The sequence below is a fragment of the Scyliorhinus canicula genome, chromosome 15 (genome assembly GCF_902713615.1).
Source record: "Scyliorhinus canicula chromosome 15, sScyCan1.1, whole genome shotgun sequence".
NCBI classification, from domain to species: Eukaryota; Metazoa; Chordata; class Chondrichthyes; order Carcharhiniformes; family Scyliorhinidae; genus Scyliorhinus; species Scyliorhinus canicula.
This window is the reverse complement of record NC_052160.1, coordinates 114,392,896-114,419,690: the sequence shown is the minus strand read 5'-3', so window position 1 is coordinate 114,419,690 and position 26,795 is coordinate 114,392,896. Positions and strand designations below refer to the sequence as shown.

Sequence of the window (26,795 nt, the reverse complement as noted above, 5' to 3'; positions counted from 1 at the left end):
GTGAAGCTTTATCACTTGTCACTCATACAGTGGGTAGACCTTCAGTGTCTTCTTGTCGGTTAAATGAGCTGGGTAGACTGTCAGAGTCTTCTTCTGGTGGCTCAAATAATCTGGGTAGACTGTCATAGTCATTTTGCTGTTCATGTGAGCGTGGTAGACTGTCATAGTCTTCTTGCTGTGCACTTGAGCATGGCAGATGTGCATCGTCTGCTGCTGGTTGCTCAGATGAGGTTGCTAGACCTTCATGGTCTTGTTCATGGAAGGACTGCGCTCTGGAGTCTTGCGCTGCTTCCATTGTGGAGTCTGTCAACGAGATCGCTGTGGAGGCTTGTACTGCTCTCTCTGTGGAGTCTGGCATCGTTCACTGTGTGGGGTCATGCAGTGATCTCGCTGTGGAGTCGATCTGTGTGCTCTCAAGGAGTCGTGCAGTGGTCTCGCTGTGGAGTCTGTCATCACTTTCTGGGCGGAGTCGGGGACTCTTTATCGTGCGTGGAGCACTGTTAGTGGTGGGTGGACTGCTGGTGTGGCGTCAGGCCGTTCTCTGTGGGCTTGTACCTCTCTCTGTCTCTTGGCGTCAGGCCGCAGCAGAATCCTGTACCTCTGGTTTAGGATGTCGTCTGTGCTGGGCTGAGGATCCTCAAATCCGAAGAACCCGTCCATGTCTGTGTCGGATTCTTCACTGTACAACACATCTCGGTGCGGTTTGGATTTGGGATTGAGGTCGCCACGTCCCAATAATGAAATCATTTTCCGAGTCGTAGTCTTCAAGGACCAAATCATTTCTTTTGGCGGTGCTAACTGCTTGTTGCAGGATTCTGTGGAGGTTACTTTCAGCTACTGGTCGAAGTTTAGGCATTGTGCTGTCGTTCCAGGTGAAAGAATTGCGTTTTCCTGCTTTAAATTTTTTTTCCGCTATTTTGGGACATTTCCCCTTTAAGTGGGCGTGGTCCGGGGCCTCTGGCGTCATGACGCTTGTGACATAGAGCATAGGAATGGACTGCGCATGTGCAGATCGCTTTTCATTTACTTAGTGCCTTTTTTGCAACTGTGCGCGTGCGCAAAAGGACCTTACTTTTCTGTGCGCTCTTTGCGCAACTGCAAATGCACGGCTTCTCGCGCATGCGCAATACACTGTTTTGTCGGTTCACGTCTTCTGGGCAACTCCACATATGCAGCTCCTATTGCAAGATGGCTGCCAATCAAAACTGCCTTTTCTGCATTTGCAGGCCTACCTTCGCCTCATGGTGAGTATTGGCGCCTCTTTTACCGTTCTCGCTTGTGTTTTCCTCGCAGTATGTTTGAAACTTTTCCAGGACTGTCTAGAAGTCTCTCTTGTCTTGCCCTTTGGAGTACTTGAAGGTCTTGAAGATTTCTGCTGCACTTGCACCCGCAATGGTGAGCAAAAGCTTTATTTTCTCTGCATCCTCCACGCCATCTAGGTCAGACGCTACCAGGTAGATCTCAAATCTCTGCCTGAATGCACGGCACTTTGCACTGAGATTGCCGTGGTACCTGAGGTGCTGTGGAACTGAAATCGCGAACATCTTGCCTGGGTGCTGTTGCTGGTAGTTACGGATTTGTTGAGTTGAACTATAGAGATTCAACAGGGCACTCCTGGAACCATGTTGTGTTATGCTTCTTCATGTAGCATACACTGCTTCCTTGATGTATACTCTGACAAAGGAAGGTTCAGACTTGGAGATAGGTTTAACACATTTAGTCAACAGTTAACAATTCTCCTACTTGAGTTCGACTCTCCTGCTGATCTTGCTATAGCAGGGGTGGGCAAACTACGGCCCGCGGGCCGCATGCGGCCCGCCAAAGGAATTTCTGCGGCCCTCCAAGTCATTAAAAAAAAAAAAAAATTTTTTTTTAAAATTTTTTTTTTTTTTTTTAATTTTTTTTAAGGTTAATGGGGGGGCTGTTGGGTTACTTACTAGTATAGGGTGGATACGTTGACTTGAGTAGGATGATCATTGCTCGGCACAACGTCGAGGGCCGAAGGGCCTGTTCTGTGCTGTACTGTTCTATGTTCTATATGAGGCGCCCAGAATCATAACCGGGTGAAGTAATTATTTTACTTAATATACTATGCGGCCCTTTGTGAATTGTGAATTTCTGAATGTGGCCCTTGCACGGAAAAGTTTGCCCACCCCTGTGCTATAGTAATTCAATCTAACTAACCAGTCAGCTCTAATCCATGCAGTGGGTGTGATGCTTCCGATCTGCCCCTGTCTCTGAGTGTCGCCTATGGAAAGAGAAAGAGTATGTGTGCCCTGTCCTTTTATATGGTTTGTCCCCTTGTGGTAGTGTCTTGACTGCCCATTGGTCGTGTCCTATTCTATGTGTTCATTAGCTGTATGTCTGCATGTCATGATGTCTCTGGTGGTCCCTCTAGTGTGTATTCAGTCTTAGTGTCTTTACATTAACCCCTTGTGTATTTATAGTGATGCATATCACCACAGTTGCGATTACATTTGGGTGTTGCGAAATATACATTTATTCTTTCTTCTTTTAATGCTTAGCAAGAACACCTGGCTTGTGTCTGATCTCAAGGGGTTAAACACTATTTCTACAAAAGTCGTTTTGTTATGGTTAGTTGAGAGTTGGAAAAAAAGAGGGAACGATCATACCATCTCTCCCCTGTCCGCAACGGGGCAGAAGAAGGTACTCAAGATGGTGCTAGAGGTGGCAGAGGTTACTCAATCACTCTCACTCCCACTCCTAACCATTCTGTGGGAATGACACCTGCAAATGCAAAGGTCGGATGTACATGATTCTTCTCCCATGTGCACCTGCTCCTTTTGATTATCTGCCATCTTCTCCTGCAGAGAGCGAAGTGATGCTGGAAATGTCAGGGAATCATAAAGAGATGCACAGGTGCTAACCCTACATTTCTTCAGCGGTGTGAACACATGCATATGGATTTTGTGTCTCAGTTCGAATATTTTTGGGGCAAAACCCTTTTAAGATGTTCATGTACCAAAGGTTTCAGCTAAAGTTGCAATTTAATTTATGCTCTGCATAAAATAGGACATGTATTGTTACTAAAGTAACAGGAAAGAATTTATGGTGTGAATACTTTGCATCTCTGGCAATGATTTGTAGTCTTAGATTAGATGATATGACAGGTTTTCTGTTGTATTTTTGCATTTACAGCCATTTATTTCTGGAGGCTGAATACAGCTAATGTGACGGTGTGAAATGTTGCATTGTAAATCCTGCGCATTGTGGGAGGGATCACTTTTAGGAAAATCTGCACATTAGGATGAGACAGCTAGTCTCACTTTAATGTGCACATTCTCGAGTTACCTGTGGCATGGGGTCTATCCCCTTTGCCCCAGAGACCTTGGGCAAGTGCTGTTTGAGACTGGTCTTCAGAAATGGGGAACAGATGGAATGGTATACATGGGGGTCTCCCATGGGACCCCTGGGTGCATATACTTTGGGATGGATGGTACCCTGGCGCTGCTGGTGCCACCCAGAAACTCTGACACCGTCAGCCTGGTACTCTGATGATTCCATCTGTGTGTCATCCTGGCATGCCAATGGTGGCATTGTCAGCAGGTAGGGGCACTGCCATGTTGGCACTGCCAAGGTAACAAGCTGGCATTTTCTGTGTGCTGATGAATGAGCCTGGGGTGCAAATAGTGTCCTGATTGCTCCCTACACTGAGGAGTTCTGGTGTGTGGAGTTCCTCAGTGTAGAAAATGGAGCTATGTGTGTCATGTGTGTTCCCTGCTGAGGCCCCTTATCTAATGTGAGTGATGCTTCATAGCCATGTGTTTCATGGTGCTGTGAGCGCCGGAAACATGCAGCTAAACATGCAGCTAAACATGCTATGGGACTTTATTTCCAGTTAGTTGAATTGTGCCTTAAAAACAATTAACAAGTCAGCGAACAAACTGAGCTGACAGTCTCAGATCTATAAACGCCCCAACAAGCTATAATCAGGTAGTGAATGCAGAAGTGATGAAAATCCATAGATAAAAGCATATAATCATGCAAAATAGGAGCAGATGTAGGTCATTCAGCCCCTCAAGCCTGCTCTGCCAATTAATAAGATCATGATTGATCTGTTTGTATTTTGAGTTCCACATACCATCAGCCCCCAATAACCATTAATTCCCCTGCCCAACAAGAATTGACCTACTCTCCCTTAAAATTATTCAGTTATTATGATCCCAGTTGATGTTATAACTGGATGCAAAGATCCCGGAATTGGGGCGGGATTCTCCCGTACCCGGCGGGGCCGGGTCCTGACGGGACGGAGTGGCGTGAAACACTCAGGTGCCGGGCTGTTCCAAAGATGCAGAATCCTCCGCACCTTCAAGGGCTAGGCCTGCTCCAGAGTGGTTGGTGCCCCGCTGGCCGGCCGGATAGAGCCTGGCGCCACGCCACCCAGCGCCGAAGGGCCTCCGCCGGCCGACGCATGCGCGGGAGTGCCAGCGCTGGCTGGCGTCATCCCCTCGCATGCGCACATGGGGTCACATCCGTGGCCGGAATGGCGGATGACCACAGCCTCCAGTGCAGAAGCAATAGAGTGCCCCCACGGCACAGGCCCACCCACGGATCGGTGGGCCCCGACCGCGGGCCAGATCCCCCCGTGAACCCCCAAGAACCCCGGAGCCTGCGCGCATCACCAGGTCCAGCTGGTAAGGGACCAACTCCAATTTACGCCGGCGGGACTGGCACAGAATGGGCGGGACTTCAGCCCATCGCGGGCCGGAGAATCCGGATAGCCCCAGAGCCCATTGAGTCGTGCCGGACCCCACCATTCTCCGAGGCAGGCAGCGCAACTCACGCCATGCCGATTTTTTGGAGGGGCGGGAGAATTGGGAGGACAGTGGGGGCAGGATTCATGCTGACCCCCAGCGATTCTCCCACCCGGCGGGGGGTCAGAGAATCCCGCCCTTGAACTCTGTCTCATAAGATGACAACTTTTATTAGTTTTTTATAAATGTGGAGGAACAGAGTTACAAGACCGCTAATTAGTTTGAACACCATGTAGAAAACATTTATTAAACATGAAAAACTGGATTATAATCCAATACTCCTATACTCTCTTCTTAGTTTAACAAATACACAGATTTAACAATTAACATGGATTATAAAGTGCATCTAATAATATAATATACTATAATATAACCTTTCTAATTTTCACAAGAAGGTTTACATTAATAATGCAATGAAGTTACTGTTAAAATCCCCTAGTCACCACATTCTGGCGCCTGTTTGGGTACACCGAGGGACAATTAGAATGTCCAATTCACCTAACAAGCACGTCTTCGGGATTTGTGGAAGGAAACCAGGCACTGGAGGAAATTCAAGCAGACATGAGGGAACATGCAGACTCCCTGCAGCGATCTCATTGACACAAAAAAAACCTTTTCAGCAAATAAATACTGTGGTCAAATACACACTCTGCTCTGAACACAGTTAATGTCTGTAGTTTTATCCTCAGAAACCCCCAGATGATTGTTACATGAGAGTTTCCAAACTCCACTCCTGTAATACACTTTAATATCTTCTCTCATAATAATGCTTTCCCTTGGCAGCTTGCATTTTGAAATCCAGTCCTGGTTTTCTAAAAGACACTTTCAAACAAAGCTTCCACTCCACTTTTAACAGCAATTCCAGTCCAGTATTTCACACCATCCCTTTTAGTATTTCTTTGCCTTCCAGGCTCCTGTACAAACTCTGAGATCCAGCCACTTATTTCCATAGTTATTTCAACTCATCTACCAAAATCTCACAATCCTAAAGATCATTTCAGATGTCTTTCTTGATCTCAGCCTTCCTCTCAACTTTGTCTTTCTTTACTGAAGAGATCTCTGATCCAGAATCTTTAACTTCAGACTTCTTTGAAACTTCATTTCATTTCACTAGTTTCCTTAACTGACTGCTCATTTCTCCCTGGTTTTGTTTTTATTTTAGCAATGCTGAGAGAGATGTTCCCTCTGTAGCCTCTTCAACCAATTGCTTCTCGCAGAGCTGTGAGTGCTGCCTTCTCGCGATCTACATACCTCCAACTACTCTGGCTTCCAGTTAAAACTAAGAACAAAGGAAAGTCCCTCCCTCAGAACGTGACCTCCTATTGCTAAGCAAAGCCCCTGCTGCTGCTATTTATTCTTCCTACTACAGCCCACTCTAAGCACAATATATAAACACAGTTGGAACTAAACCAACCCTCACACATACAAACACCTTTGTCCTGCATGAATTGTTATAGGTTTTACCCTTCCTGTCAGAGAAACATTAAATTAAACCTACCTAATGCTATACTTTATTTTTAATGCTTACCAATACAAATGCAAATCCCTTAACTGCTATTGTCATCAAATGAGAAACCCTGAGCATCAAAAGCATTTGGTAGAACATTTTTCAGAACAGCTTCACTGCTTTGATCCCAGGTTAACTTTAACAACGTAAATAGAAGTGCAGAGTGACAGAAACAACTATTTGGACTATTGAGCTCCCTTACTAATGCTTCAAGTATAACTTATATTGTCATAGATCTTGCAAAGTCCATTTATCCTTTTGCGGGAAACCAAATAAACATAGGTAACACTATAAAAAGAGAATTCAATAAACACTGCAGGATTTCAATCCAGTATTATTCAGCTGAAGTCTACACATAACCTTCCAATGGCCTGGACCCATAGAAATAATCTTTGAAATCCTGTAATCCTTTCCCCCTTTCTAAACTAATTTCCTTTCAAGGGTGTTAACCAACAACAATATTATTTGAATTTTATGCCACTTACTCATCATTCTATGGAAAGTGAAACATCCTCTCATCTTTAGTCCTGATTGAAACTTGTCTATTTTTTACTCATTTTCTAGATATGCATCTGAATTTTAAGTAATAATGGCTGTTTGCATTCACATTATCTGTGCTTTTTACTGTTCTAAAGATTTGGATAAAGATCCCATTGAGTCTTACTTCCCTCCAAGAGCAACATGTACACTTCTATCAGCATGTCCCATTAGTTGGAGTTTTTAGCCCTAGGTTAATGACGATGTTCATTGTCAGTTAACAAGCCCATGACATACATTTAATAGGTTTCCAGAAGATTCAAGGCACAGTAGAAAAAATAAATCCACAATACACTAAAAAAGAATCAGCAACTTCTTAAATCAATCGTATTTCAGAAAATATCAACACTAATGTAGGATACTGAAATATCAAAATATGATTCTCATCAGCCATTTTGCAAGCAGGAATTTGCCTTGGCAGCCATGTTATTGGTTGCCTGGCCCATAAGCTCTGGAGTTCCTTTCCTAAATTGTTCCATATCTCTACTTCTCTACCTTTATTTATGATGTTTCTTAAAGCTTACCATTTTGATCAAGATTTTGATCATCTTAGTGTGTCGTTATTGGCTTTTTAACCCAGCCACCTCAGTGCCAATTTACATCTACGTTCATTGTCCAATCAACGGCAATGGATGAGATGTGGATCTCACATGCTGTGATCTCGAGCGTAGTGTTTAAAAAGCAAACCAAAATATTGCAATTTGGAGCTGTTGGAGTTGGAAACAAGAGAGGAGGAAGTTAAAAAATGAAGTTTGGATTTTCCAAAGTTGTGCTCCTGTTCACTGATGCCTCCTTTGATGTGCTGTTCGGGGCTGTGAAGATTTGGAGCATGAAGCTATTTCCCAGAAATGGGAGGAAGAAACCTATATGGCAGAAACTGGGAGGTAGGGTTAGGCATTTCGCAGGAGGTGAACAACAGACACCTAATGCCGACATGAAAATATAGTGCAGAAAACAGTTTGATTATCGAACCAAGTCACAAAAGTTGAATAAGTCGCACATAAACCTGTATCAGGTGCACATCATCTGACCTCTCAACCTACCTTCTCTAATTTGAACTCCTCAGTATAGTGAGCGATCGGGACGCCATTTTTAAATGGTGTCCCGATTCTCCGAGGCCCTCAACATTACCACAGACCCAACCCCCCCCCCCCCCCCCTCTCCCCCCCCCCCCCCCCCCCAAGCCCCAAAGTCCCAAAGCTTTGCCGATTGGGTAGTGGCACCCTGCCTTGGTGTTGTGGGGGGGAGGGGGGGGGGCTAGGAACGTTATAGTGTGTTGAGGCATGGGGTTAGATGTCGGGGGTCGCTTTGGGGGCTCCAGAGATCAGGAGATAATTTCAAAATAGCGTACTGATCTCTCGGGAGATCCTCGGTGCACAAAACAGGACTATGTGTGGCCTCAGCTGCACGTTTCCTGCTGAGGCCCCTGATCTGATGCGAGCGCCATTTTATAGCACTGTGTTCCTCTGCACTGCGAGCGCCAGGAAGCACATGACTAAACACACTCGCTATGGGACTTTGTTCCCTTTTAGTTAAATCCCACCCTTTATGTTTGCATAGCTGTTGAGTGATGGGAATCAAGATATGCTGTGAACAATTGTATTATTGGTAGAATTATTTACTATTCCTGGATTCTACTGTATTTGGATTACTGGCGCATCCATCCAACATGTTCAGATTCTGCACTATAACTTACTCTAAAAATTTATCTTGCTTTAATGTAATCATCCAATTGTTTGTCCTTTCCAAATATTTTCACTCTTTCCTCTATCTTTTGCTGATTGTGCTTTTTATTATTCTGAAACAGATTTATCAGGTTATTTCATTTTTTTCTTCCATTTGTACTCTTCCATGCTGGGCATTAATCATCAGATGAGTGCAGTGAAGTAACTAAGTAACTTCCTCCCTTTTTGTCCATGCAATTCATGCACTAACTGTGAGGAGGTACAGGAGCACATTCTAGAGTTACTGATGGCAGGCAAAATTGTCTAGCCCAGGGTTCTAGTCCAGGAGTTTGCAATGCATGATTACTCTGTGCCAGTTCAAAGCAATATCGGCAACATGTAAAGTTTGTGCTGCCTGTTTATTTGAATTATTGACGTATATGCCCCAACACTGATTGCTTTGCTGAATGACTGCACACCTCAGCAGGTGTGTAGCCACCGAAGTTGGTCATTCCCTCAATACAAAATGGAGGAACGCAAAGCTTGCAGGGTAAAATGGACAAAGTTTGCAGCACAAGTAGGCTGCAACAAGCAGTATTCTGTCTGCTAAGAGAGCAGACATCACCGAAACGAACATTCCGCATACTAATGAGGCAATCTCCGGGACAGTTAGCATAGTAATGGAACAATCCCAGAGACAATGGAAACAAATAGGGAAGTGATTGCAACAGTGTATGGGAAACCAGACACCCCGGCACCAGCGGGGTTCGAAGACAAAGCACCTGAAGGCCTGCCCAGTAGCTGAGGGACAGCCTCAGTATTGGGGGGATTCAAACAAATAGATTGGGAAGAGACCTAATCGATCCCCAGCAGATAGAGGGTCCGCCCAAAAGGGCGCAAAGCCCTAGGACCTATAAAAGACAGGTCCCAAACTCAGTTTGCTCTTCTTGACCAGCCCTCCTCTCTTGACCAGCCCTCTCGACCAGCCTTTACTGAAGAAGACCTTGACCGAGAGAGAGGAGAGGTTCGGTCAGCAGCCGCCAGCAAGTAAGTGTCTCACAATGATCACTACCAGAGATAGACACTCCTGAACCCTTTTAACCTGTACCAACCTGAAGTCTGTGGACCCAGTGCAGAGCAAGAGGCCTTGTCCCCTGATCCGGCAGTTCCTTATTCAGATAAGTATTGGTCTATTTAGTGGTAAGAATAGTTTAGTCATCTTAGCGTGTGCATGAGTAGTTTATAATTGTATTATAATAAACTCATATGTTTGAACTTACTAATTGGTGTATGGTTTTATTGCTTTGAACTTGACCTTGAAACTTGTGGCGGTATCTTAACGATACCTGGCGACTCCAGAGTTAAGTAACGAAACAGAGCCAAATCGAGTGTTAAGCACACTCACCCAGAACCAGCAACAGGTGGCACTAGTTCAAATAAGGCAGCACCAATCAAAGCTGGCCCGCATAACTATTAAAGGCTACTGCTCTTAAAGACACAACGTATTATAACTGCTTCAAAACAATCTGAAGCAGGGAACAGAAACGATGCAACAGGCAAGAGGGTGCCCCCAGGTTCTCATCTACCACATTGGTGTCATTGGTACAGGAGGTCAACAGAAGGAGAGATGTGCTCTGCCCTCATGAGGCCAGTGCGATGAGTCTGAAGTCGACCTTCTTTACTGTAGACCTGGAGTCACATGTCGGCCAGACTGGGTAAAGATAGCAGATTTCCTTCCCTGAAGGACATTAGAGAACAAAATGGGTTTGAAATAATAATTGATAGTTGCCATTCAAAATTATTGAGACTAGCTTTATATTCCAGTTTTTTTTTGTTAAACTTAAATTCCAGCAGGTGCCATGTTGGGATTTGAACCCATGTTCCCCGTAATAGCCTGGGTCTCTGGATTAATGTCCAATTAAGTTATCACAATACCACCATCTCCCCAAACCAGTGTGAATCTACTGCAGGTAGGCAAGGCGGAAAGGATAGCATGAGTACCGTCCACCAGAGGGAAACTTCATTGAAGCCTACTCGTGACAATAACGATTTTCAAATAGTGAGGAGGATAGCCTAAGATTACAGGAGAATATAGATAGGCTGGTTGGTTGTACTGATCAGTAGCAAATGAAATTAAATCCGGATAAGTGTGAGGTGGTGCACTTGGGCAGGACTAATGTCGCAAGGGAATACATGATAAACGGCAGGACCCTGGGAAGCAGTGAGGATCAGAGAATCCTTGGTGTGCATGTACACTGGTCCCTTAAGGTCGCATGGCAGGTAGATACAGTGGTTAAGAAGGCATATGGTATACATGCCTTTATTAGCCAAGGCATAGAGTTTAAGAGCATGGAGATTATGCTGGAACTGGGTAAAACGTTGGTTAGGCCAAAACTACAGTTCTGGAATCCACATTATAGGAGGGATGTAATAGCACTGGAAAGGGTGCAGAGGAGATTTTCCAGGATGTTGCCTGGCTGGAGAGTTTTAGTTATGAAGAGAAACTGGATAGACTTTGGTTGTTTTTGTTGAAGCAGAGGAAACTGAGGGGGGACATGATTGAGATGTACAACATTATGCGGGACATAGATATAGTAGACAGGAATAAAGTTGCCCTTTGGTGGAGGGATAAATAAACAGGGGCACAGATTTAAGGTAAAACTCAGGAGGTTTAGGGGGGACGTGAGGAAAACCTTTTTCATCCAGAGGGAGTCTGGCACTCACTGCCTGAAAGGGCGGTGGAGGCAGAGATCCCCATAACATTTAAGAAGTATTTCGATGTGCACTTGAGATGTCAAGGCATACAAGACTATGGGCCAACTGCAGGAGGATTAGGTGGTTGTTTTTGACCGGCGCAGACATGATGGGCCGCAGGACCTTTTTCTGTGCTGTAGACCCCCATGACTCTGTGAGCACAACTGGTTCAATGTCACTCAGAAACAGAAATACACAACATGGTATTTAACATGTGCCTTGCACAGAATTCATGCTCCCTATCACCTCCACTGTGATAGAGCCCTTGCTTTTGAACTAGCCAGCACAGACTACTGTGAAGCACGCTGAGGTGGTGAAGTCCTCAAGGCTCATTGCTGCATGAGGATGTACTGCAAGAGCATCTGCAGTCTCATCCACTGGATTTCAGAAGTCTTCCATCAACCATGCTACAGCTGCTGGGACAGCACTGCATAGGAACATTAGGCCAGGTAAAGGCACCCAGAAGGACACAAAGGCTATGCACAAGAGTGGTTAATTGAATATTGTGTGGAGTATTGAATGTGTTATTAGATAACGTTGGTCTTGAATGGTTGTTTTGTGTGGTTTCTATTTTAGGTGTTGGCAGGAGCATTGTTCCCTGAAGATTAAAAATAATTTAGAGTATCCAATTCATTTTTTCCAATCAAGGGGCAATTTAACGTGGCCAATCCACCTACCCTGCACATCTTTGGGTTGGGGTGAAACCCACGCAAACACAGAGAGAATGTGCAAACTCCACACGGACAGTGACCCAGGGTCGGGATCGAACCTGGGACCTCGGCGCCGTGAGGCAGCAGTGCTAACCACTGCACCACCGTGCTGCCCTCCAGTTCCCTGAAGAATTTAAGAGTCCTCATCATCCGCATTCTCCAAGACGTTTGTCTCCTCTGCTGCTTCTGCTCCATCGCTCCCTGATTCTGCAGCCCAAGGCAGACTGCAAGTACCTGCCCATGTCGCGGAGCAAGTGGTGTACTCAGAAGTCCTCCAATAAGAACCAGCAACTTCTCAATGGCTATAGCAACTTTTCCAAATTCCTCCAATAAACCAGTGCTTCCTCAAACTCAGCACGAGCAAGTAGGTTATAAAAAGCAACTAACCCACAAATTAGATGATGATAGCTTTGATTAGAGCTGGTGGGGAATGTTTCATGCTGCTGAACAAATGCTCAGTTTTGTGTATTTAAGAAGGGCCATTAATTAGAACAGTGAGGTTAAAAATGGCAGGTTGTACATCACATCTGCATTGGACATTGCCCGATGTTACAATCTGCTTGTTCTGCATATGGTCCCGTACATAATGCCTTCCACACAGGATGTTTGTTGTGGAGCATGCCAGGAGTGGTTGGATCAGCATTATATCATTTTTCATCTAAGCTACTGTTGTTATGGAGCCAAATCTGTGACCTTTTTTTCTTATCTCCAGGCCTCCTGCGCGTTCGACTTTGGTCGTAGGTACTTGACTCACACTGGCAGTGCATGTAACTTTGGAAATTCACTCCCTATTAAATTGTTATTCTGCTTTCAGGGCATCCACTGAACTATATTGTATTACAATTTGAAATATTAGTATTCCAGTCTCTACTGCTGTTTGTGTTTCAAAATTCAAGAATTTAATTATGTTCAAAATATTTGTCTACCCCAACATAATACATGTAAGATGACACTGCACTTGTACATTTACTGTTTCGTAATTCAAGGCGAGATTGAATGATTCAATAAATCACTTTCTATTGAGGGATGATTAAGTATATTTTTATCTATTCTTTTTTGGGATGTGGGCTCGGCTGGCAAGGCTAGCATTTCTTGCCTACCGCCAATTGCTCTTGGACCAAGTGTTTTGCCACACCATTTCAGAGGGCAGTTAAGAATCAACCACATTACTGTGGGTCTGGAGTCACCCAGGTAGGGGTGGCAGATTTCCTTCCCTGAAAGGGCTGAAAGTAAACCAAGTGGATTTTTACACCAATCAATAGTGGTTTCCTGATCACTATTACTAAGAACAAAAGCAAGGGGCTGGTTTAGCACAGGGCTAAATCACTGGCTTTGAAAGCAGACCAAGGCAGGCCAGCAGCACAGTTCATTTCCCGTACCAGCCTCCTCGAGCAGGCGTCGGAATGTGGCGACCAGGGGCTTTTCACAGTAACTTCATTTGAAGCCTACTCGTGACAATAAGCGATTTTCATTTCATTTAAGGGCAGAATGGTAGCACAGTGGTCAGCACAATTGCTTCACAGCTCCAGGGTCGATTCCCGACTGGGTCACTGTCTGCACGTACTCCCTGCGTGTGCGTGGGTTTCCTCCGGGTGCTCCGGTTTCCTCCCACAGTCCAAAGATATGCGGGTTCGGTGGATTGGCCATGCTAAATTGTCCTTCGTGTTGGTTGAGTGGAGTTACTGGCTTATGGGGATAGGGTGGTGTGGGCTTGGGTAGGGTGCTCTTTCCAAGAGCCGGTGCAGAATCGATGGGCCGAATGGCCTCCTTCTGCACTGTAAATTCTATGATAAAGACCAGCTTTACAATACTGGATTATTAATTGAATTGAATTTTCACCAGCTGCCATAGTGGGATTTGAAACCCTGTCCCCAGAACATTAGCCTGGGCCTCTGGATTACCAGACCTGTGATACCACCACTGCGCCACCATCTCTCTATGAAATAATTGTATCTTAATGAGGTACAAATCAATCACTGAACACCTGATTGTCCCTGAAATAGCTGGTACCTTAACACACTGCAATTTGTGGTTGGCATTGGTCATGCCAGACGGTTTTTCCCCTTTTTGCAAACACCAAAATTGAATGTAATGAATTCAAATGGTAGGGACTGCTATGCAGTAGTTCAAATTCCAGTCCTTCCTCCACCAAACTCCCAGACCTGCCGCGCCCCTGCCCTTGCCAGTCGTGAGCTCAAGACCTTCTCTGCCAATGTTCGAGGTTGCAGGCTTTGGTGGCTAGATGCATTTTCAGGTGCATGCGCACAGTTTCATTGGGGTGGCTGGATGGTTCCTGAGCTTGTTCCCCATATGGGTGCACAAGAAGGATAGCTGATACAAGTTGCCAGTATCCATTCCAAATTGTAGTTTGGTAAAAGACAACCACCATACATGGGAGTCCCTGTGATCTTTGCACTTAAGTATTTTAAATCTTTTATCATGTTTGACCTTCACATAAAACCTGACGGAATCTTGATAAAAACATTGATGCCATAAAGGTCATGTCAGATTCACAGTTTCTTGTAGTATATTTGACATCGAGGAAAGAGCTTTTTTTACATAAAGACAGAAATTCTTGATGCCCTAAAGGCTAAGATGGCAGTACTCTTCACAGAACTGTCAACCTTTATACATATGATTTACTAAAACACTAGGGAAGAACAGAAAATGAATTATATAAAGTCTACAGTAAAGCTGAGGATTATCAAGGAGATACAAATACTGAACACGCATATTAGCTGCACGTCATTTAAATATACTTTACACCTGTGTTACTATCTTTTAATAAATGGTCACAGTCTCAAGCAATAACTTGCTCAAAAGTGATTCTAAGGAATACATTAACTGTAATTTATTATGGGGTGGTTCTTCTTTATGTCGTTGCCCGAGCTTCCCTTAAAAGATGTTCATCGACGAACAGCTTCCCTTGCACCTATTTAATTTGGACTATTTAGGGAAAGGTTATGGTACAGTACAGAAGCTGCAAGAACACATAGGGATTCACGTAACTATTTTTGGAAATATTCATGGAGCTTGAGTGGGACTGTGGAAGTGAGTAAATGTTTGTCTTTACTGCTACTGGTACAAAGTTGCATGCACTTAGAATGCTCTCAGAGAAAACAAAAGTGTGCCCCTCATGATTTTCCATTCATTACTTTTCATTGATCATGTGCAGCCATCAGGAAATTGTTGGCAGAAGGAATTGAACCCAAGACACATCTTGGATCTGTTCTTCAATTTTTTCACCTACTGTACCTGTTCTGAATCTGCACTCAATGGGGCTGATCATTTGAAACCCTTTTGTGTTTGTATTCTATTGCACCATCTTGAAAGATTAGAGGGAATAATTATGATCTTATTGGTTTAATGTGCAATGGATAACCTCCTTCATGGGATTCTGTGTGTTGGCTCGATACCTTGCGAGAGAAATCTGTATGTGATCTGTAAGATCAAGCAGAGTTGATCAGCAAAACTGCCATTTATTCAGTTAAAAAAAACACCATAAAAGCAAGCCAGTAGCTTCTGTTTCATGGCATACAGAGATTCCTGAGGAAGTTCTCAAGTCTTTATTGTTGAAGATTTAGAAACGTTTACTTCACATTTTTATACAAGATTTCTAATCAACCTATCAGGGAATCTGTATATTCTAATAGATTCCCTGCTACTTCCATATCTGTTGAGGCTTTTTTGGATCCCTTCTGCTGCTTTCTATACTTCAGCACTCTTGTACTCCCTTACCTTTTTAAATACTCCTTTCAGTTACTTTTAATTTACTTTTTTGTAAATGCAAAAAATCTCTTTAGTCATTTTGTTCTACCAATTCTCTCTTCATTTCTAACACGCTAGACTTTTCATTCCGCAGTCCTCCTTTCTATTCTTGCGTCTCACATCATTTATTTTTGAGCCTTGATCGCACGGTAGCATGGTGGTTAGCATAAATGCTTCACAGCTCCAGGGTCCCAGGTTCGCATTCCCGGCTGGGTCACTGTCTGTGCGGAGTCTGCACGCCCTTCCCGTGTGTGCGTGGGTTTCCTCCGGGTGCTCCAGTTTCCTCCCACAGTCCAAAGATGTGTGGGTTAGGTGGATTGGCCATGCTAAATTGCCCGTAGTGTCCTAAAAAGTAAGGTTAGGGGGGGGGGGGGGGGTTGTTGGGTTACGGGTATAGGGTGGATACGTGGGTTTGAGTAGAGCGATCATGGCTCGGCACAACATCGAGGGCTGAAGGGCCTGTACTGTTCTATGTTCTATCGCGATCATTAGATTATTTGGTAAAAGACCATCACAAACCAATATTCCCCCGAATAAATTATTACTTCCTGGAGAGGTACTAATTTCATCCTTCATTTTGTTAGGATACCAGAGCAGAACTGAACTTTTGTTAGGATATCAGATGAAAACGCCAAACTATTATTCATTTCTAAAACTGTAAAACCCCACAATTCTTACAGAACAGAAGGAGGCTATTCGGTCCAACGGGTCTGCACCGACCTTGTGAATAAGCACTCTGCCGAGGCCTACTCCCCATCCAGGTAACTCTGCACATTGATCATGACACTACGGGGCAATTTACCATGGCCAGTCCATCTAACCTACACGTCTTTGGACTGTGGGAGGAAACCAGAGCACCTGGAGGAAACCTATGCAAACACAGGGAGAACATGAACAGTTAAACAGTTCTTATATAAAACAAAGAAATTAAACCTACCATTAATTCCAATTCAGAAACCCAATCCAGTTCAATTGCCACTTATAAATAAAGCTTACAGACCAGGTTACTTGCTTATCTATGCAGAAGTTTGGAGAGATAAACCATTTTTAAGATCAGATCCAGAACACTGATGGTCTATCTTGTCAGACCCAACTGCTCAGCCGAACAGCATTTGGCAAAATTGCAAACTACAGACAGATCTGGCCCTTCCATTAATTGCATCTTCCGTCTCCTACTAACATGTCCCTTCAACTGCTTAAATAAATTAATTACAATCCCTTATAAATTATCTACCTCTCCAGGGAATATCCAACAATCAAAACAATATTCCATTAACCATCTCTCTATAAACAAGCAAATGGTTAAAATCAATGATTACCTCGCTCTTTTATGACTCCTTAATTACAGGTGTAGTAGACACACTGCTTGGGTGGCATGATGGCATAGTGGTTAGAACTGCTGCCTCACAGCATCAGGGACCTGGCTTTGATTCCGAACTCGAGTAAAACTATCTGTGTGGAATTTGCACATTCTTCCCATGTCTTGCGTGGGATTCCTTCGAGTGCTCCAGTTTCCTCCCACCTCCCAAAGGTGTGCAGGCTAGGTGGATTGACCATGCAAAATTGTCCCTAGAATGGGGGATTGGCCGAGGTAGGGTGCTCTTTCAGAGGGTCGGTGCAGACTTGATGGGCTGAATGGCCTTCTTCATTATGTTGGGATGGTATGTATTTTAAACCAGAGTTTTGAATAACATTATTGTCACAAATATAAAATGTAGTGCCCGATTTAACTGAAAGGTTTCTAAGTATCATCTCAGGTTGGTTTGGCTGGGAGTTTCTCCCTGGCTCTGTCGGTGCATTTCTCACTGCCATCTAGCCACACTTAATTATTTTTCTGTGCCCTGGGGAGTTTCTCTCTGGGCTAGCCCACATTTAGAATTTGTTAACTCACTGGGGAACAGAAACCGCTGGCTAGACAGGCACTTCAGAGACCGTTCTGACATTTTGAAATGGTGCCTGGATCTCTAAGTGAACTTCAGGATCTCCCACCCACGGGCAATGTGACCCCGCCACACACATGGGCATTAACCCCCTCCAAATGAGCCCTCCCCTTTCAAGACCCTCCGCCCTTCATTCCCCCCCTCCCCCGCCCTTCACATCCCCTCATCGCACCTTTGATGAGCCTGGTGCCCCTCAATCTCTGACCCTTGGCAGACCCACATTGGCACCTGGACACCCTGTCACTGCCACCCTGGCACCCTGGTAGTGCTCTTGCCAGCCTGACAGTGCCACCTCGGCAGTGCCTGTGTGGCAGTGCCTAGATGCCACACAGTCACTGTCAAGGTGCCCATGTAGCAGGGGAGGAGCCAGGGTGCCACCCTGTCCTGTCCCTAACCACCCAGGGACCTAAAATGATCTGGGAGACCCCACAGCATCCTGTTGTTCTGCCTGGTCCATGTTTGGGTGGACCAGTACTAATCGGCGCCCAGCTGGGATCTCCTTGGGGAAGCTGGGACATGCAGGGAGTTGGTTAGATCCGGTGTCAGCATGGTTAAGTGGGTTCACAAACCCAGGCAACTGTGTGAGACCCACAATGGCGGGACCCAGATTGCGACATCTCGCTAGATCTAACCGTTACGGCCGTCGGGAATCCCGGGGGAGGCCTCTCCTGGAATTCACTGGTCGCATCCCACTCTGATTCCAGTGGGGCAAAGCCGGTAGACCGTGTCCAATATATATAACAATTTCTACATTCATCACAATTACCATAGGTGTTTGCGTATATTCACTTGTAGAGATAACTTAAACTGAAAGTATCTTTATCCTTCTGCTTGAGTATCTGATATTTTGGATATTCCATAACTTATGTCACCCTTTAACTAACCAGTTAGTGAAGAACGCCGTGTTCAATGATACCAATTGCAATCCTTTTGGGTCCTGGGTATCATTGATAAAATATCCAAGTTCAGAAACTTTAGACCTTCTATTATGTAATCCTTAACTAAAAACAAAATACTGTGGGTGCGGGAAGTTTGAAATAAGAACAGAAAATATTGGAAAAGCTCAGCAGGTCGAACAGCATCTAAGAAGAGAGAAACAGAATTAAGTGTCCGACACATGCAAACTCAGAACTGTCTGTTTCTCTCCCCACAGATGCTGCCAGACCTGCTGAGTTTTGTCCAGCATGTTCTCTTTTTGGTACTGCTTTACCCTTCACTAGTATTGAAATTCCTTCAGGCCAAATGCTTCACTTCCTGCCTTGTTCATTTGGAATGCAAATAGCAGATGAGATTTCGGACTATTTTGTTGAGAGGAAAGCTTCCCACAATTTCAGTGTTCGGAGATGGAAAATGCAATTAGATCAGTTTGAATATTGCAAGTACTCTTGGTCATTTTGATAACTTCAGATGCTTGGAAGAATTGCAGAAATGCAGTCTGCTATATTTAAGGATGTGGGTGTAGTGTGGGCGCAATTGATAGTCATTAGAACTAAGGCAGTGTTTTAGTCTCACACAAACAAATCTAGCAAGGAAATAAAATCATAAAAGCTAGATCCAAAATTCTTTTATTGTGGTATTTTTCCAATTTATTGCCAATGCAGGGACAGTTCATTAACGTTGCACAATCTGCAGGAGATTTTTGCAGTTCATTAAAACTCAATTCTTTAAAGGTGTGACATAATGTGATCAGCATGTAGCACTAATAACCTTGCAGATCTCAGACCCATCAACAATATCTTACTATCCATGAACAATTATCACAATTACAGCCATAAACATCCTCCCACACTCATTTTTGCGCCATCAGATGTGTGCTGAACCTGAAATGACGAGGAAATGGTAACAAATTATACAAGCTTGAAAATGCTGTGTTGATAATAAGTGGCTATGCTGTAATTAAGAATAACTCTTTCTATAATAACTGGCAACAGACTTAGTAAAATATTTAGAAGTTTGCTCTCGGTGTCCAGTTACCGTAGGCATAGAATAAATAAAAACAACAATCTTCTGCATTTTTAGTGGGCAGGGGTTTTGGGGGCTGGCCTGGCGACAGGAAGGGAAAATCACGCGAGAGGCCTGAACCGCGTTTTACTTCGGTGGGAAGTCTCACCGCGATCTCCCTCCCCTCCCCACCCACCCCGCCCCACTAGTGACATAACGGATTTCCCACCATGCTACGTCGGGGGGAAACGGCGGAAATCCCGCCCTATCGCCCCGACACCGGCTGCCGTATTCTCCAGCGGCCGGTTTTCGGGTGGGGGCGGGGTTCACGCCACCTGGGTATTCGCCAGCGGCCCCCCGGCAATTCGGGCCCTGATGGGCCAAGCGGCCGTCGGTTTCTGGCCAGTCCCGCCGACGTGGATTCGACATGGTCCCACACGGTGGGACCTGGCAGGTAGGTCATCGTGGGCGGTCCTCGAGGGGTGCGGAGGGGGGATCCGACCCCGGGGAGGGGCCCCCACAGTGGCCTGGCCCGCGATCGGGGCCCACCAATCTGCGGGCAGGCCTGTGCCGTGGGGGCACTTCTTCTTTCCACACCGGCGCCTCTGGAGCTCCGCCTGCGTGGAGAAGACACCCCCCTTGCGCCTGCGCCAGAATACGCCGGCGGTTCTGTGCATGCGTGGGATTACACCGGCCCTCTGGGGCATGTGCGGACTCACGCAGTCCCTTCGGCGCCATCTGGCATGCCGCCAAATCTTCCGTCGTCCACCTTGCCCCCGGAAGTGCGGAGAATTCCGCTACTTCCGGTCGGCCAGGGGCTGGAGTGGTTTGCGCCGTTTTTGACGCCCGTGTCGGGCCATCGAGCTGATTGCAGAGAATCACGCTGCGGGATTCTCATTTCCATTCATTTACATCCCATTATTGGACCTTCACGCAACAATCATCCCAACATATTCAAACTTCCTCTCACAGTAGGGTGGCATCAGGACAACATGAAGCACGACTACTTTTAAAAGACGTGCATCAGGCAAGTTGACCTCTGAGTGGAGTTTGGAGGTGAGCGCACAGCTCCCCACGCAACATCGCTTCTTTGGAGGGGAAGGCGGTCCCAGCAGAGGCAAGGGAGGGTATCATCACAGGTCTTGGGGCTATCGGTAGAGATGAGGGGGATACTGTCAGAGTTGAGCAGGGACCAGCAGAGAGTGGGAGGCACTGGCAGAGGTGAGGATGATCCTGAAAAGCCTCAGGGTTACTGGGAAAAGCACCAGCGCCAGAAGCAGCCAATGCATTGGGGCTAAAGGGTGCAGGCACCGAGGCTGAAGAGGTTCAGGCATGGGTGCTGAAAGGGTCAATGCACAGGGACGGAAGGCACCGGAGCTGAAGGAGCTCAGACATGAAGGTTAAAGGGCCCAATGCACCAGGGCTCAAGGGGCAATGGAGCTGGTTCAAAGGGGTAAAGGCCTCTTGGCCAAACCTAGGGGTGGGGGGCGTTGCGGGTGGTAGTGTTTCCTGAGGCTGCCTTCTTCCGGGCAATATCCTTCTTAGAGGCCGCTGACAATGGGGAGGAAAGCCTGGGCTGGTGTGGTGGGTGGGTGGTCAGTCATCATGGACTGGCTGGTCCACTAATACTTTGGGCGAGGGAGGGGCTGTGAGCTCATTACTGACAAGGGGGGGGGTGGGGGGGATGTCTAATGGTGAGGCATATCAATAATGATCATTCAGTTGCAGCTGAGATTTTCAGCTACAACTCAATTAACATGCCTGTAGTCTGACTGCTCACCCAATTATGCCCACTAAAACAACACTAATGTGCGTGATGGCCACTGATTGCCACTCAGCAGTTGGTCCGCTGAACTCCACATTCATTGGCTGCTATGGTTTCCCTGCACCAATGGCTGGCTGAGGAGAGGGCGCTGACCCATCAGTTGTGTGCTGAGGTGTACTGCTGGGTTGTGCGCAAGGCCGTGGAGTTAAGATTGGGACATTGCTTGTGCCTGAGATTAGAGGTAGGATGCAGCAAAGTGGCCAAAACTGTGGCCATCCAGTCAAGCTGCATGGGGCAAGAGTGGTGTGGGGTTTGTCCATTCAGAGAGCAAATGAAGGATGGGTGATCTATGTGGTGCTCAGCACATGCATCGCTGGCCTTCGAGAGGTGACCTACCGAAGGTGAATGGGCAAAGGTGAACCCTTGGAGACAAAAGCGAACTGCCAACTCTGTCTTTTCCTTTGCAGTGATTTACGCAAGGGAGAGATGGAGCCTGTGGAATTGGCTATTGTTCTTCTAGTGCAAAGAGAGAGGAGAAGTTATCAGTGGTTGCTTCTGGTTCTCCAGAGGCATTAGGACAACCCTGAGAAGGAAGAGGTGACCGGGCCTGCTTCACTGGTACAAGAGGTACCCCAGAGAGGGATTGCTCTGAGGCATAATACAGGACCAGGACGTACAGGCCTTCCTGCAGATGTGCAATGTCGGCGAAGACTTCACCCAACAAGGTGAACTGGTGGCTCAGTTATGCACCCTTCTGTGGGAGTTGGTGCCATGGGGATTTGGATGGCACGCACTGCCTGTGGCATTGAAAGTCACAACCGCCCTCAACTTATATGTGACTCGCTACTTCCACGATTACACAGGTGACCTTAACGTCATCACGCAAGCCTACACACATAAGAGCATTCAGGTAGTGATGGGCGCACTCTCTGCAAGTGCACACAACTACATCCATTTTGACTAGGATCAGGCTAGCCAGAATACAAGAGCCAAGGGATTTATCCAGATGCCTGGCTTTCCACAGGTGTAGGGTGGCATCAACTGCACTCATCTGTCTCTCCAATCTCAATGGCATCAAGGAGCACAGTTCATCAACTGCAAGGAGAGTACAGGTTGTCATAGTCGATAGGTGTAGTTTAACCAGTAGTATTTGTGTTGCATGATTAATTGTGTGTGTCAATAAAGTACCCTTGACTTTGAACTAACTAACTGGTGTTTGGCTGTTTGATCGATAGCCGGTTGAACCTTGTGGTGGTATCATTTGATACCTGGCAACTCTGAGCAATAGAATATTGATATCCAAAGAAAGGAGAGCAACCTCATTGACTGCCATATTTACAGTAGGTAAAAAAGGCAACACTGGCCACCAGCAAACCTTTGGGTTCCGGCTCCATGGGACATGCATAGAAACATAGATAGAAAATAGAAGCAGGTGGAGATCATTTGACCCTTCGAGCCTGCTCTGCCATCCATTATGATCATAGCTGATCATCAAGTTCAGTACCCTGATCCCTTTAGTCCCAAGAACTATATCTAATTATTTTTGAAATTACACAATGTTTTCTCCTCAACTACTTTTTGTGGAAGTGGATTCCACAGATTCACCACTCTCTGGGAGAACAAATTTCTCCTCATCTCAGTCCTAAAAGGTTAACCCCTTATTTCCAAACTATGACCCCAGATTCTGGACTCCCCCACCATTGGGAACATTCTTTTTGAATCTACCCTGTCTAATCCTGTTAGAATTTTATAAGCTTCTGTGTGTTGCCCCCTCACTTTTCTAAACTCCAGTGAATGTAATCCTAACCGATTCAGCCTCTCCTCATATGACAATCCTGCCATCCAGGAATCAGCCTGATAAATCTTTGGTGCATTCTCTCCATACTAGAACATCCTTCCTCAGGTAAGGACACCAAAACTGCAAACAATACTCCAGGTGTGGCCTCACCAATGCCCTATACAATTGCAGTAAAACATCCTTATTCCTATACACAAATCCTCTCGCGATGAAGGACAACATATCATTTGCCTTCTTTACTGTCAGCTGTACCTACACACTGAGTATCCACCTCTCCCAATTTACACCCATTCAAATAATAATCTACCTTTCTATTTTTCCTACCAAAGTGGATAACCTCACTTTTATCCACGTTATACTGCCATGCATATGCCCACTCACTCAGCCAGTCCAAATCCCAATGAAGCATCTCTGCATCCACCTCAGAGTTCACCTCCCACCCAATTTTGTATCATCTGCAAATGTGGAAACACTATTTAATTCCCTCGTCCACATCATTAATATATAATGTGAACAGTTGGGATCCGAGCACAGATCCCTGTGGTACCCCACTAGTCACTGCCTGACAATCGGAAAAAGACCCATTTGTTCCAATAAATGGGTGCGAACCAGCTTTCTATCCATCTCACGACACTACCCACAATCCCATGCACTTTAACTTTACATAATAATCTGCTATGTGAGACCTTGTCGAAAGCCCTTTGAAAGTCTGCATAAAGCACATCCACCGTGTCTCCTTCGTCAACTCTCCTAGTTACATCGTCAAAGAATTCCTGTAGATTTTTCAAGCATGATTTCCCTTTCATAAATCCATGCTGACTTTGTCTGATTATCACACTACTTTCCAAATGCTGTGTTATAAAATCCTTCATAATGGACTCCAGCAACTTCTCGTCGACTGATGTTCGGCTCACTAGTCTATAGTTCCATGTTTTCTCTCTACCTCCCTTTTTGAATAGGGCGTTTTGTTTAGCTACCCTCCAATCAGTAAGAACCATCCCAGAATCCAACAGATTTTGGAAAATGACCATCAATGGATCTACTATTTCTCGGGCTATTTCCTTCGGTACTCTGGGATGAAGATTATCAGGCCCTGGATATTTATCCGCCTTCAATCCCATTCATTTCCCCAAAACCATTTCTCTACTAAAACGAATTTCCTTCAGCTCCTCACTAAAACTTGTGCTACTCAGACCCTCCAGTACATTATTCATGTCTTCCTTTGTGAAGACAGAAACAAAGTGCAAATTTAGTTCTTCGGCCATTTCTTTGTTCCTTGTTATGAATTTCCCCATTTCTAACAGTAAGGGACCTACATTCGTTTTTATCTTTTTCTCTTTGCGTACCTATAGAAACTTTTACAGTCAGTTTTTATGTTCCCCTCTAGCTTAATTTCATATTGTATTTTACCTTTCTTAATTAGTCCTTTGGTCTGCCTTTACTGAATTTTATTCTGTTCCCAATCCTCAGGTCTATTGCTTTTTCGAGCTAACTTTTATGCCTCTTCTTTGAACCCAATTTCTGTAAATATCTAATTTCCCTTTCTACACTTGCGCCAAATAGGAATAAGCAACTTTTGGAATTTGTCCATTCATTCGTTGAATGCCTGCCATTGCCTGTCCACTGTCCTTCCTTTCAGTAATATGTCCCAGTCCAACATATTCCTGCCTCTGTCTGCTGTGGATCAGAGAGAGTGAGGTGCTCACCAGTTTGAGACCCTGAGGTCTCTCTAAAACTAAGCCCCACCAAGGTATTTGTCTCTGCGCTGGTGGAGGCTGTGTGTGAAAGTCGTGATGGTTCATCAATCTCCACGTCAGATAAATCATCTTGGACCTGGTTGGTGCACTGGCTGGGCTGCTCTCCCGATGTGCCCACGAGAGAAGTGGGAGTTTATAGTGCCTGGTAGAGGCCTTCAGATACAGGAGACATGACTCATGCCAATTTTGTGTGATAGATGATGCTGTACTGGATCCTCACTTAGTTTGTTGCCACCCACCTCACTGTTGGCACCGGAGCAGTTGAGGTCCTCTCTGGCCAATTGGAGGACTCTCTCCTCAAGCTTGGAGAGGACTTTAATCTCTGGCAGCCCTCCACCTGTCTGGGACCTCTCACTATCAATATGTGCCAGCTTGTCCTGCAGGAAAACAGATGGAGAGAGTGTACGCAGGACACATGCCAGGGCAAATTCTAAGGATGCCTGGCATGTGTGGATGTTGATTGGGACCAGAGAGGTGATGAGGACACACCCGCAGGGGAGATGAAGATACTTATGAGTGTGGGAGTGGTGGTGTCCCTTGAACTGGCATGGAGTGACCTTCCTGTGGATGTGTGATATGTGTGTGAGTGTGAGAGCTGAGGGTGATGAGAAGATTGACTTACCCTGGAGAACAGAGGAGATCATTTATCCTTTTGCAGCACTGGATACCCATCCTCCAGTGAAGGGAGTTGGCGCTGGCAGTTATTGCCACTCCTTCCCATGCTGGGTTGATGTTCCTGCTTGCTGGTCTCCTCCTTGTGTGTAGGTGGAATATGTCGCACGCCACTCCAGTTTGTTGAGGGAAGTTTCTGAGAACCTGGGGGCAGGCTTCCTTGTTGCCATGAGTAGCCGTGGAGCAAGAATAAGTGGCTGATGAGAGCTGGGCGGTCTTCAAATAGAGCGTCCCGATGATTAACGAGCTGAGGTGGTGATGGGGTGGGCAAATCAGAGGCCGGCAAATTCACGGAGCCGGCGTGAATCCCATGAACTGAAATGTTTTCCAAATGTCGAACAACACCCGCCATTGCTGCCAGTGAGCGAAACGCTGCTTTTCCTACCAAACGAATAGAGGGAAAATGCCTCCCAGAGTCTTTCCCAGCCTTATTATGTCCTTCACAAGCAATAAATTATTTCTGAATTTTAGTCTCTGTTCTGTAGGCAGCCGATTCGCACATTCAAGGTCCCACACAGAACAGATAAGATAAACAGTCAGAAAAGATGTTCTGGTGTCACTTGCAGGAAGAACATTAATAGGCCACTGAATGAACTTTGCTCTTCTTCAAGTAGCTCTGAGGAATCTGTGGAGGAGACAGACAATGGCATGGCTTACCATTTCATCCTAAAGAGAGCGTTTATGAGACTAAGTGTTGACACCGACGTAGAATTTGTGGAGATCCACAACAGCAAACTGGCGCCGCACCTGGACCGATTCCGCTACTGTTAAGCAGCTAGCACCAACAATCGATCCCAATGAAAAACGGTGCCGGATTTGCCGGTTTTGCGATTGACACAGAAGAGGCTGACAAGCTGCAGTCGCATATACACATTTCACTCCCCACACTCACCATCCCAGCCAACAAGGTGGCAGCAAGACGCGCAGCCCCACGATTCACCGACGCTGAGCTGGAGGCGCTCCTGGATACGGTGGAGGACAGGCTGATGACACTGCAATGTTCTTGTCGGATGACTTGTAGCTAAAGCTATAAACAATTTATTAACATTAACTGTGGGTAAACAAACTATATACAAAACAACAGATGAATAACAGTATGATCAAGCACAAGAAACCTATCTCTTCAGCTTCCTCCAGCCAGTCTGAAGGGTCATCTGACTCTAACATTCACTTATACTAGTGAGACTCCTAGTGCTCAGATGGGCTG

The 26,795-nt window shown here is 45.6% G+C and overlaps 1 protein-coding gene across 2 annotated transcripts in view; it reads left to right on the top strand.

Annotated features, from left to right (window-relative positions):
* The window catches only part of LOC119978592 (chemokine-like protein TAFA-5), a 616,915-nt gene that overhangs the window by 477,328 nt on the left and 112,792 nt on the right, over positions 1 to 26,795 (top strand). The window lies entirely within an intron of this gene.